This window comes from Miscanthus floridulus, chromosome 10 (assembly GCF_019320115.1).
Source record: "Miscanthus floridulus cultivar M001 chromosome 10, ASM1932011v1, whole genome shotgun sequence".
NCBI classification, from domain to species: Eukaryota; Viridiplantae; Streptophyta; class Magnoliopsida; order Poales; family Poaceae; genus Miscanthus; species Miscanthus floridulus.
Window position 1 is genome coordinate 98,729,297 of NC_089589.1, and position 10,787 is coordinate 98,740,083.

Sequence of the window (10,787 nt, forward strand, 5' to 3'; positions counted from 1 at the left end):
CTCATCAACTTACCTTCTTACCTGGACGTAGAGGCATTCGATCCATACATTACCACTCAAGTGAATGGCATCCATACAATAGCACGCCGTATGGACAACAAAAGTAAAAACCCATCCCATGTTAGTACTTAGATAGCCACCTAATAGTCCTTAACTGGGCATAAACGAGATGACCACTAGCATATTATATATTTTTATAAAATAAAATCTTTGTTTTAAATACACATATAACAAGTTTAATGTTGAACCTTGCTCCAATGCCAGCTGTAACAAAACCATCCAATTTATAAGACCACAAGTACAATAGCAACCACCGAGGCAGTCAAACCGTCATACTTCAGCCCATATAAATCCGATAGTCCATCGAGTACCATGCGGGATCTCAAATCAACCAACATACAAGCCAAGACCGTACATGATTCAATATACAAGTCACATGTTACAACAGGTTCACAAATAGTTCTCATACATCGTAGTTTCAACAAAGTTATTACAACCCCAATTTAGAAGTAGCGGAAGCAACATAGTTTTGAAACAACTTCAAGATAGTTGAAATACATAGCCAGTTTAAGATCATCTCCAACAAAAGCACATAAATGAGATGATATAGAATAACCATGCCCTTGGTCTTACTCTCCATTAACTGTAGGAGTTATGCAATGCTTGCAGTAACCATGGTACATCATATCATCTACAACAAATGGGAATAAACCATGAGTATGAGAATGTACTCAGCTAGACTAACCCATCATAAACCAAAATAATAAGAAACTAAGGAGTATGCAAGGCTTTAAAGGTGGAGCTAGCTTGACAACATTTTTCATTAAAAGCTTAAGTGCATAACTTGAAATATATAATATCTTTAGCTTCAAGTTATCCCTATTCAATTAAGCATCTCTAAATTAGCACATGTACTAGAGCAAGCACTTGATCAAGCTAAACAAGCATTAGTTACCATATTTGATGTAGTAATTTGAGCAATCATCATAACCACCAAGTTTCAATTAGTGCTTCTATGTTGCTGCTACTCAGTCAAGTTCTCACTATCCGGGAGAGATGACAATTCGAATCGATTCCTACCCAGCTGGGGAATTTATTCCTAACACAAACTGAGGCACACCCATGCTAAGGTAAACTCAAGTCACCTTTGGTACAATTCAAGTACAGTCGCGGGTCCGATCAGCGCCGTACCCTCAGAGATTCTACTAATCTGCCATGAAGATCAGGACTACTCAGCTTCGCACATCCTTGCTGCCTCTAGTGTGCACACTTCCACTTATTGGGGCCCAACCTAAATTGAACTACTCAGCTTCGCGGTCGTATCATCGGATCCGGCCAGCTAAGAGCTAGGCATCCGTTCAACATGATATGAGGACGTACAACGAACCGGTCCTTAATCGACACAGATAGGGATAGATAGGCACCCAAGACCTCCATGCCTTGTTGCTTCTCTATCACGATACCACCCGGTCTCCTTTATTCATTGACACATGGTTATTTCTACGCTAGCAAATATAGCCAACCATGATTAGTTATTAGCCTATATCATGTAGGTGATAGATAATCACCCGACTTCTACCGACTAAGCATGGCTAAGCATATATTTGATCCTAGACCTATATAGGATTCAAGATATATATATCTAGACAAGTAAGATATATGTAGCAAGTGATTCCAATCAACTCCTAGTACTTAATGCATCAACATAAAAGGACTCAAGTTGATAGTTTGAAAACATATGAGTCTTAGAATGCTCCGGGGCTTGCCTTTCACAAAGGTTGAGGGCTGATGATCTAGACACTTAGGCAACTATTCACTATCAAGATCGCCTTCTCCTTGGGCCTCCTATTGCTCCACTTCCTAGGTATCGACCTCGTACTCCGACACAATGATTTCTTCAGTGGCACCTATTGCATGCGCATGCAAAAAGTGAGAATCATGAATGCATAAGAAGGGTCATGGATGACATGACATGATAATGTGCATGGTTAAATGATGACTATCATATTAGGTCATTAGGATGATAACAAAGTTGGATTCTTATTTACTGAGTAGGTGCATATCTCTTCTCTAGAAATTTTTAAGACTTCTCACCAAGTCAATTTTTGAACCACAAACAACTGCTACATGTTTTAATCATAACTAGAGATCTACTCATCCAAATCCTATAATCCTGAACTTTCTAAAAAGCTTCTAAAATTCCCAATAACTTTTATTTACTTACCATAAGCCGATTCAACCTCTATCCTAGTCAAACAAGATAATTTCCCAGATCTGTCTAGAATTTCCAGAGAGTAAGCACTTCGGGAGACCAACTTCTAATAGCTATAACTCTCAAACCATTAGCCTATTGCCATGAAAATGTGACACAAGCAAGATAAGTAATTTTATCTACAACTTTTTTATTGACAAGATTCACAACAAACATCACCTTACCCATGCAATTTACTAAACAACCGAAATTGTCCAAACCGTCACTAAAATTGAATTATAGAACAATTAATATTTCACTGTATACAAGCAATCAAATCTGGGCACAACCAATGGTACCAACAGTTCATAGGCATCATACACACTCTAGAAAACATGATGGTCAAGCCCACATAAATTATTTAAATGCCTTTATTAATTTATTTATACACTTAGGTGAAATAAGGAAAATATATCAAAATTGCACAATAAATTCTGAGAAAATTATAGTAGCCTACATATGACCCCAAAAGTCTACTGCCAAATTTCATGCCATTTGGATAAGTATAGCCATCTCTACAAAAATGACAAGTTGCATAGGCTTATTTTAGCAAAAATAGTTTAGCCTAGTGAAAAGTGTCAAACAACAGATTTCATATTTTTATTACATTCATCCTAGCACCATAACACTATGTAAAAATTTGCATGATCATTAGTTATGTATTTTTAGCCTATTTATTTTCACTAGAAACTAGCAAATATTTAAGATTAAATAGGAAGACCATATTCCAAGTATGCTTACTGTAGGTTTAGTATTTTTCTTAGCTAGATCATGTTAATACAAGATTAGAAAAATTCAAATCACAATTTTATCACTTTCCTAACTCAAGTTATGCATTTTACAAGATTGAAAACAATTTAAAAGCACTTATCTGGCTCCATTTAATTCTCCCAGAAAAAACATCCCAAACAGTAGGTTTCATATTTTTATCAAATAGTACACTTCATGATAAATCTAACAAAATTTGGTTCACCCAAAATGGACATCTACACCTCTACTTATGAATTTTCAAATTTTGTATACATTTCTAAAAAAGAATAAGTTCAAATTCTTAATGTAGCCGCTGACGGCTGGGACCCGCTGGTTAGTAGGACCCACATGTCTGTGATATCGGGCCAAGGGAGGCGCTCTGGCCAGCCCTATCTCACTGGAGGTGAGATAACCGGCGACGAGGGTGACACCAACATGTTCCCCTCATCAAGCCATGTAGGTTGGTGGTGAAGACGTGACCTAGGGTTCACTAGAGATGGCTCACCGATAGCAATGGCGGATGGCAGAGGTAGTGCAGCGGTACGCCGGCGTTCTCTGGCCATCATATGCTCTGGTGAGGTGCACTACGGCTTCGCAAAATCCTAACGAAGCTATCTAGGGTGGGTTAAGGTTCTGGTGAGGCGGTGGTGAGCTCCGACCGCGTGCATGGCAGCGCAGCAGCGCATGGAGCACGGTGGTGCTCCCACCATTCTGGCTAGACGGTGGCAAAAGGAAGGTCTCCATCATGCAATCCACTAGGTCAAGGGTTACTCAACCTAAGATGTGAGAGAGAGGAGGGAGACGATGGACCAGCTCGGCAACGGCGAGCTCGAGTGCCACGGCGGCCATGGCGACCGCACATAGAGCGGCGACGCAATCCTGCACAACCAGCCAGTAGCATCTACCCTAGATCTGGCTATAGTATCTAGAGCCTAGCGTGGTGCCGGACTGGAGAAGACGAAGGCACGAGATGCGGTGGAGCCACCGAGTCATGGTGAGCTGAGAGCATGGCGGCGCTCCGGTGGCGACGGTGGCTATGGCGAAGCAGAACACCGTTTACATTGGGTCAAGAGGTGGTGCTGGTGGCTCGAGGAGGTGGAGGTGATGGTAGAGTAGCAGTGGCCGAGACGAATGGACCGGTGGAGCTACGTTGGTGGCGACCGGCTGTGGCATTGATTTGGCAAGCTCGGAGCTCTACTTTGGCAAGGCAGTGCGAGAGGGAGGAAGTGAGAGCAGGCGAGTCGAGTGAGTAGCAGGGGTGCGGCGCCTATGTGCACACTTCAGCATGACCGGTCGGGCCATCACCAGTGTACGGCCACCACGCGGCGGCCACGGCCTATGGCTGGTCGGCCACTGACGTGCATGTGGACTCGGCCATAAGAGCCGATGACAGTGTTTAACAATGCTACTTTGTGATCGTCTAACTCCAAATCCGTGGTGATTTGTTGAGAGGATCATTAACAAAAGTTGTAGAGCTACATACGATCTTCAATTTTGCTTGAAGGACTTTGGCCTAAATCCTAATGGTTTGCAAGTTATATCATACCAAAGTGCAGCACTTGAAATTGTAATTCGATTCTAGACTTAATTTTTTTCAAAGTCAAAGACAATAATTCTTTTGCTACACGTGAGCTATTTTTGAGCATGCTATGCACCGAATTAGGTATTGACCCAAAAATAAAAGTTGTTACCCTAGTCATGTACTACTACTTTTCTTAAGGGTGCACTATCATGCAAGCACTCTAGTGCCTAGTTCAACTTTGGTCAAACTAGTAACTTGAAAATGATGGTTTCTAGTATAGCTATGACTTGGGGGCTGTTTTGGCTCATGCCATGAATACCAAACTTGTTCCATGTACCATTCTAAACATGTTTAAGGTGTTTCTATGGCCCCACAAGCATTTCACACATTGATCACATGTAAACCCCAGCCTAGGTAAAAATTTAAGAGTCATCACATGTGATATAAGCAAGGTAGTGAAGATAGAATTTGACATGCTCATGCTCATGAATTTGACATGCCATGCTCATGAATGCTCAATGATGCTTGTGCTTATGCAATGCCAATGCCAAATGCATGCTTAACACCAGAGTGTTACAAGCACCAGGGATCTTCACAGGAGTTCAGTTGATTGCTTCTTCCGATGACAAAAAATTAGAGCCTATATTGTAACGAACTCGGGTCATTACGCTATGTCTGTAACTTGGGAATATTCTGGCTAAGGATTGATCGGCCAATATATTTTCTTTCTTCGTCAGACTCAATGGAATATTCTGCTTTATAATCATATTGCTTCGGAGGGCAAGCACATAAATAACATAAATTGAGTTAGAGCCGATGTCTGCAAATTATTCACAATGAAGAAATTAATTCGAGGAGGTGAGGTATTAAAGAATTTTATATGAGATGGTCCTGCAACCAATGGGTCGGTAACAGATGTCTCCAATTGATCTGCTGGGATGAAGACCTATTAAGTGATTGTATCGGCTATTGAAAATATTAGTGCGTCTGCTATGGGAACATCTTCGTGAGATAATATTAAAAAAATGTACCTCTGAAAGCACCGATGGTAGAGATGAATCATGGGAAGGCCGATATGTGCTAGAACAGCTTGCGCAGCTGGTGGCAAGTGACTGCATCACCTACATCCGAGCAACGGCGATTGTTTAAATCGGGACATGGAATTGAACGCCGAAGCTCCATCCAGAACCACTGAGACGATGATGGCAACGGAAACCTGTGTCCACGGCAAACGGATCATGCTACATCAGCGCATGCCAAGTTTTGCCCGTAACTACCACATCGGTGTTCGCCAGCTGGGTGTCGGAAATCCCTCCTCACTTAATCTTGCCGGATCTCTCCCTCACTCTACATGTGTTTATGACAAACACTCTCCTACTTTCTCATGGATGAACACACACAGGAATGATAAAAATAGACAACTTTGTTAATGCAAGCCACACAACTCCCGTCATTTTTCATTCATTTATAGACTTACTCCACTACGTACATGCAAAGGATCACAACCGGCCAATTCCCCTTAGCCGTAAATCACGCCATGCAAGCCTCTAGGACTGACTGCTTCACCGGCCACTAATGGCCTAGTAGCACATCTCGTGCACGCATCCATCCACTCGTTCCAAGCATCACACCTGACTAATTCACTCGACTTTCTTGACCTTTCTTTGCCTGCAATCTAGCTTCCTGCTTCTCGTATAAATTCACAAGCAGCACCGCTTCACACGATAACACCCGCATCACATTGCACGTCAACATATTGGCCACGAGCCACCGACACTTATTTTCTACATGCAACTAACAACATAAACATGCAATGCTCTAATGACAAGATTAAATACTTACAATCAGCCCCTAATCTTGACATCTCCATTCACAGGAGAGCTGGCTCATCATCACTTGAAGCCCCACATGCCTTCTTAGGATCAACAACACCCCACGTGCCATTGGTGCGCAAGAGGTACTTCATCCTCATCGACCACGCCGCGTAGTTCGTCCTTGGCAGCATTGGGAACGGGAGCCTCCCCGTCGTTGAGTCGCCGAAGCCACTGCTCACCATGGCTTTGCTCGGTGAAGATCCGTCGTGCGGCATCATCTTCGTGGAAGAGACTGGCTCCGATGCCACTTGTTGGAACTCCCTCCTCACTACATCTTGTGGCAATCTCTCCCTCACTCTACCTGTGTTCAACACAAACACTCTCCTACTTTCTCATGGATGAACACACACAGGAATGATAAAAATAGACAACTTTGTTGACGCAAGCCACACAACTCCCATCGTTTTCATTCATTTATAGACTTACTCAACCACGTACATGCAAAGGATAACAAAACGGCCAATTCCCCTTAGTCATAACTCACGCCATGCAATCCTCTAGGACTGACCTCCTCACTGGCCACTTATGGCCTAGCAGCACATCTCGTGCATGCATCCATCCACTCATTCCAAGCATCACGCCTGACCGATTCACTCTACTTTCTTGACCTTTCTTTGCCTAGAATCTAGCTACTTTTCATAGCAATTCACATGCTACACCGCTTCACACGGCAACACCCGCATCACACGGCACGTCAACATATTGGCGATGAGCCACCGACACTTATTTTCTACATGCAACTAATAACATAAACATGCAATGCCCTAATGACAAGATTATATACTAACACTGGGCGGGGTCGTGATACTATTACCACCATGTAATAAGGATGGTGTTTAGTAGACAAATTGTCAACTAAGAGCGTTACCATCTAATTCAAGAGCTGAAAAAATATCAATGGATATCTTCCTCCATGGTTGACGTTGGGTCATCTGGCTCTTACTAAAAGCCGATGGTCAAATCTGTGGTTCTTGTACTATAAAAAGCTAAATAATGGATGCCGTTGATTCAGAAGTGGCCAAGAATAGAAGTGTCAAAGAATAGGAGAAGTGTCAGTTGTTTTTATCAGAAGCTAATGATGAGTAGGAAAGCAATGGACCAATAGAGTTAGTTTGTTGTGAATCATCAAGTAAATAGCCGATGGACTAATGGAATAATTAGCCGATGAGTTCACACCGGTGTCGGCTTGTCGGCTACTGAAAATAGTTTTTATTGGATCAAATTAACTGTTTTTGATATTGTTTTGGTTCGATCTTCTCATCGATATTGCATCTGGCCTAAAGGCCGATCGCAATTGTTTAAGTCATCGCCACATCTTGGTAGAAGGCCGATTGTGATCATCCGTTGGCTGTAGCAATTGGCCGTTTTAAACTACTACACGCGTAATTGAAGTGGCCATCCAATCTGTTGACAACCAAACATGGCCAAAGCATATAATAAGACTCCGCCATCATGTTTCTATTGTCGAGACAGTCAGCAAACATATTTGGATCATCCCATTTGGAGCCTGGACAAAGAAACAACATTTTGGATATACTGGCCCAGCTGGAACTGGCCAGGCCGGTTTGGGAAAGTTCCTCAAATGCATGATTTGATTGCAACATTGTGTTTCTCTTGTCGAGCTGATCGGAAAAAAACATATATGGTTTGCCTCATTTGGAGTCTGGATGAATTAATTACAATTTTTGCAAGATTTTCTATACCGTACTGCAGCAGAACCGGCCAGGCAGGTTTGGGAACCAGCCAAGCCGGTTTGCCTACGCCAGTGGCTGCCTAGGCCCGGTGAAAACCGGCCTAGCCGGTTTGGGAACCAGCTAGGGCGGTTTGCCTATACAAGTCTGACCCAAACTCTATTTTGGTCAGGATTTGGACGTATTTTCGCATAGGAAACTTAGAGATCATGATATGGAATTGTTTCCTATTGGAATAAGACCACCCCCTCTATATATATAAGAAGATCATGGCCGTTTGAAGCATCCAACCTTTATCATAAAAAAACACATCTACTACCTCTCTCCATACCCTCTTTTCCTATCTACCTCTTCTCCTCGTTCTTCGTCGGTGCTGCATGACTGGAGGATCGATGACGACAACGCTCTAGAGAGGTTAGGCCAGCTAGAGCAGCCCATAGCGGCCACACGCCCCGATGGGGTCCCCACCCGGGCATGTGGGGTTTCGGGTCTCAAGAGACCTCGTCGGCGTGTCTTGCGTATCGCGCTCCCGGTGAGGCTCCTCCGGCAACGTATCTTGCATATCGCGCTCATCGCTGGAGGCACAAGGTCTGGGTGCGGACATCCCCTAGGCGCCGGCCGACCTCAAAGCTGGCTAGGCCCTACATCGAGCGTTCTAGCTCTTTATCGGTGTGATGACCTAATTAAGCGTCAACATGTTCTCATTTATGCAATCCAGTTCAAGCAAAGCAAAATCAGGATTTTTTTTTTCTTGAGCCAGAGATCATTGTCAAATCTCGTGAAGGAAATGAGAGGCAAGGTTGCAAGAGTACTAGGCTTATATCAGAACCTGTCGCCTGCTTGTTGCTGCTGCTGTGGGCATGCGCCTACGTGCGTGAACTTTGTATCTACGTGACATCTCTCTGCCACCTCCAGTCCATTTGCCGCTGTTCGGGAGCCTGGAGAAAATTCAGGACGTGCTGCTGGAGATAAGCCCACTACTAACGGATGGACTTGTTGTCCCGGGCAGTAACGGCCTTTAGTCCCGGTTACCGCGCTGGGACAACGATCCCGGGATTAAAGGTGAAACCTTCAGTCCCGGGTCATCGAGCCGGGACTAAAGAGGGACCTTTGGTCCCGGTTGGTGTTACCAACCGGGACTAAAGGCCCTCCAGCCGAGCAAACGTGGCCGCACTCTTTAGTCCCGGTTGGTAACCCCAACCGGGACTAAAGGTTCCTTTTCTTTTTCTTTAATTTGTTTTCCGTTCAGTTACACATATTTGTTTAATATATAATATGTTTTTATATACGTATTCTACGCTGCTAATATAAATACACGCACGCATATAATTACATCTAATTCTCATCTCGAGCATTATTATATTCGAATAAAGTATGAAACTATATATATTATAGATATATATGTATATATACAACACTTTCATAATCTTGTTCTCGAAATAACGATATCAATAAACATTTAATTTACATCATTAGTTCCTTAGGATCAAAGTAGAACTCGCCGTTGGGATTTAGCACTTTTTCTAGAAGATATCCTGCTATTGACTCTTGAACTGCTTTCAGATGGTCTTTTTGCATGACCCTTCATTTCAACCATTCAGTCTTGCATTTGAAATAAAAGAAAAAGTATTAATACATATATATATATATATATATTCATTTAAAAATAAATACAAAATTGATATATACGTACTCTGAGGACATCTTCAGGAGTTCTTCTTATGTGTGCAGTGATAAATTCACAAACGTAGTATCCACACAAGTTATTACCTGGTTCCTGCCGCAAACACCACTGTACGAGAAGAAGATTATTCTCATCATCTCACAAGTAAATTGAAGATGATATAGTAATTAAACACGTGGGAACTGTATATATAGTACAACTACTAGGTATTTTCAACTACATTAAGGGTGCCTCGCAATCCTTGCGGTTGTTGCCAAATAAACTCTTTCCAAACCCTGTGCGACCAATAATGTATGATCGTTATAAATTATGGCAAAGTCTATTCATAATAGTTATGCACGAGGATCGAAATTACCCCTAGATAATGTCTATCATATCTTGGTATAGTGCTGCTCTTTTCTCAATGAGTCAAGATTATAACTGACTTGAGTTTAACTCAATGACAATGTATCCAGTGAAACCTGCATTGGTTTATACACACACGTACATGCATATAAGTTGATTGATATAAAAATGTGTAGACTACATTATTATTAACATTTACTCAAAGTTGTACGGGACAAAGTATTGTTGTCTTGTCGTGCACTTCATGAAGAACTTCATGCTATCGTATTGTGTGCTCTGCTTCAGATACCCAGTGTGCTCCTTGACAATAATATCGGTTTTGAATACGTATAAGGATCAATGAACGGACAAACCTGTGTCTTGTTCTTTGGAGCTCTGACATCTAAAATCTGTATATAAATATAAGTTACATGTGAGGATAATTATATACACGTACGCATGGAAGTGAGTTTATTAAATAAAGTAAGAATCACTTACATGTTTGTATATTCCCATTTGGATCTGTGCCCATCTATGCGAACACCACTATTTTGATTGTGCTCCTTTTTATCTTGGGTAACTGTGTAAAATGTATTCCCATTTATCTCGTACCCTTGTACGTGAGGATATGTCATGATGGTTGCCTATCAACAAATACAGGTGCTCATCAATATTGTCTCGCCTTGACATT

At 42.1% G+C, this 10,787-nt stretch overlaps 1 long non-coding RNA gene across 1 annotated transcript; it reads right to left on the bottom strand.

The window, feature by feature from the left end:
- Positions 1-284: 284 nt before the first annotated feature.
- Positions 285-6,751, bottom strand: LOC136485178 (uncharacterized). Its single transcript, XR_010766348.1, has 3 exons — positions 6,366-6,751; positions 5,555-6,238; positions 285-691 (listed from the first exon to the last, which is right to left on the bottom strand). It is a non-coding gene; the product is annotated as an uncharacterized lncRNA (long non-coding RNA).
- Positions 6,752-10,787: the final 4,036 nt, after the last annotated feature.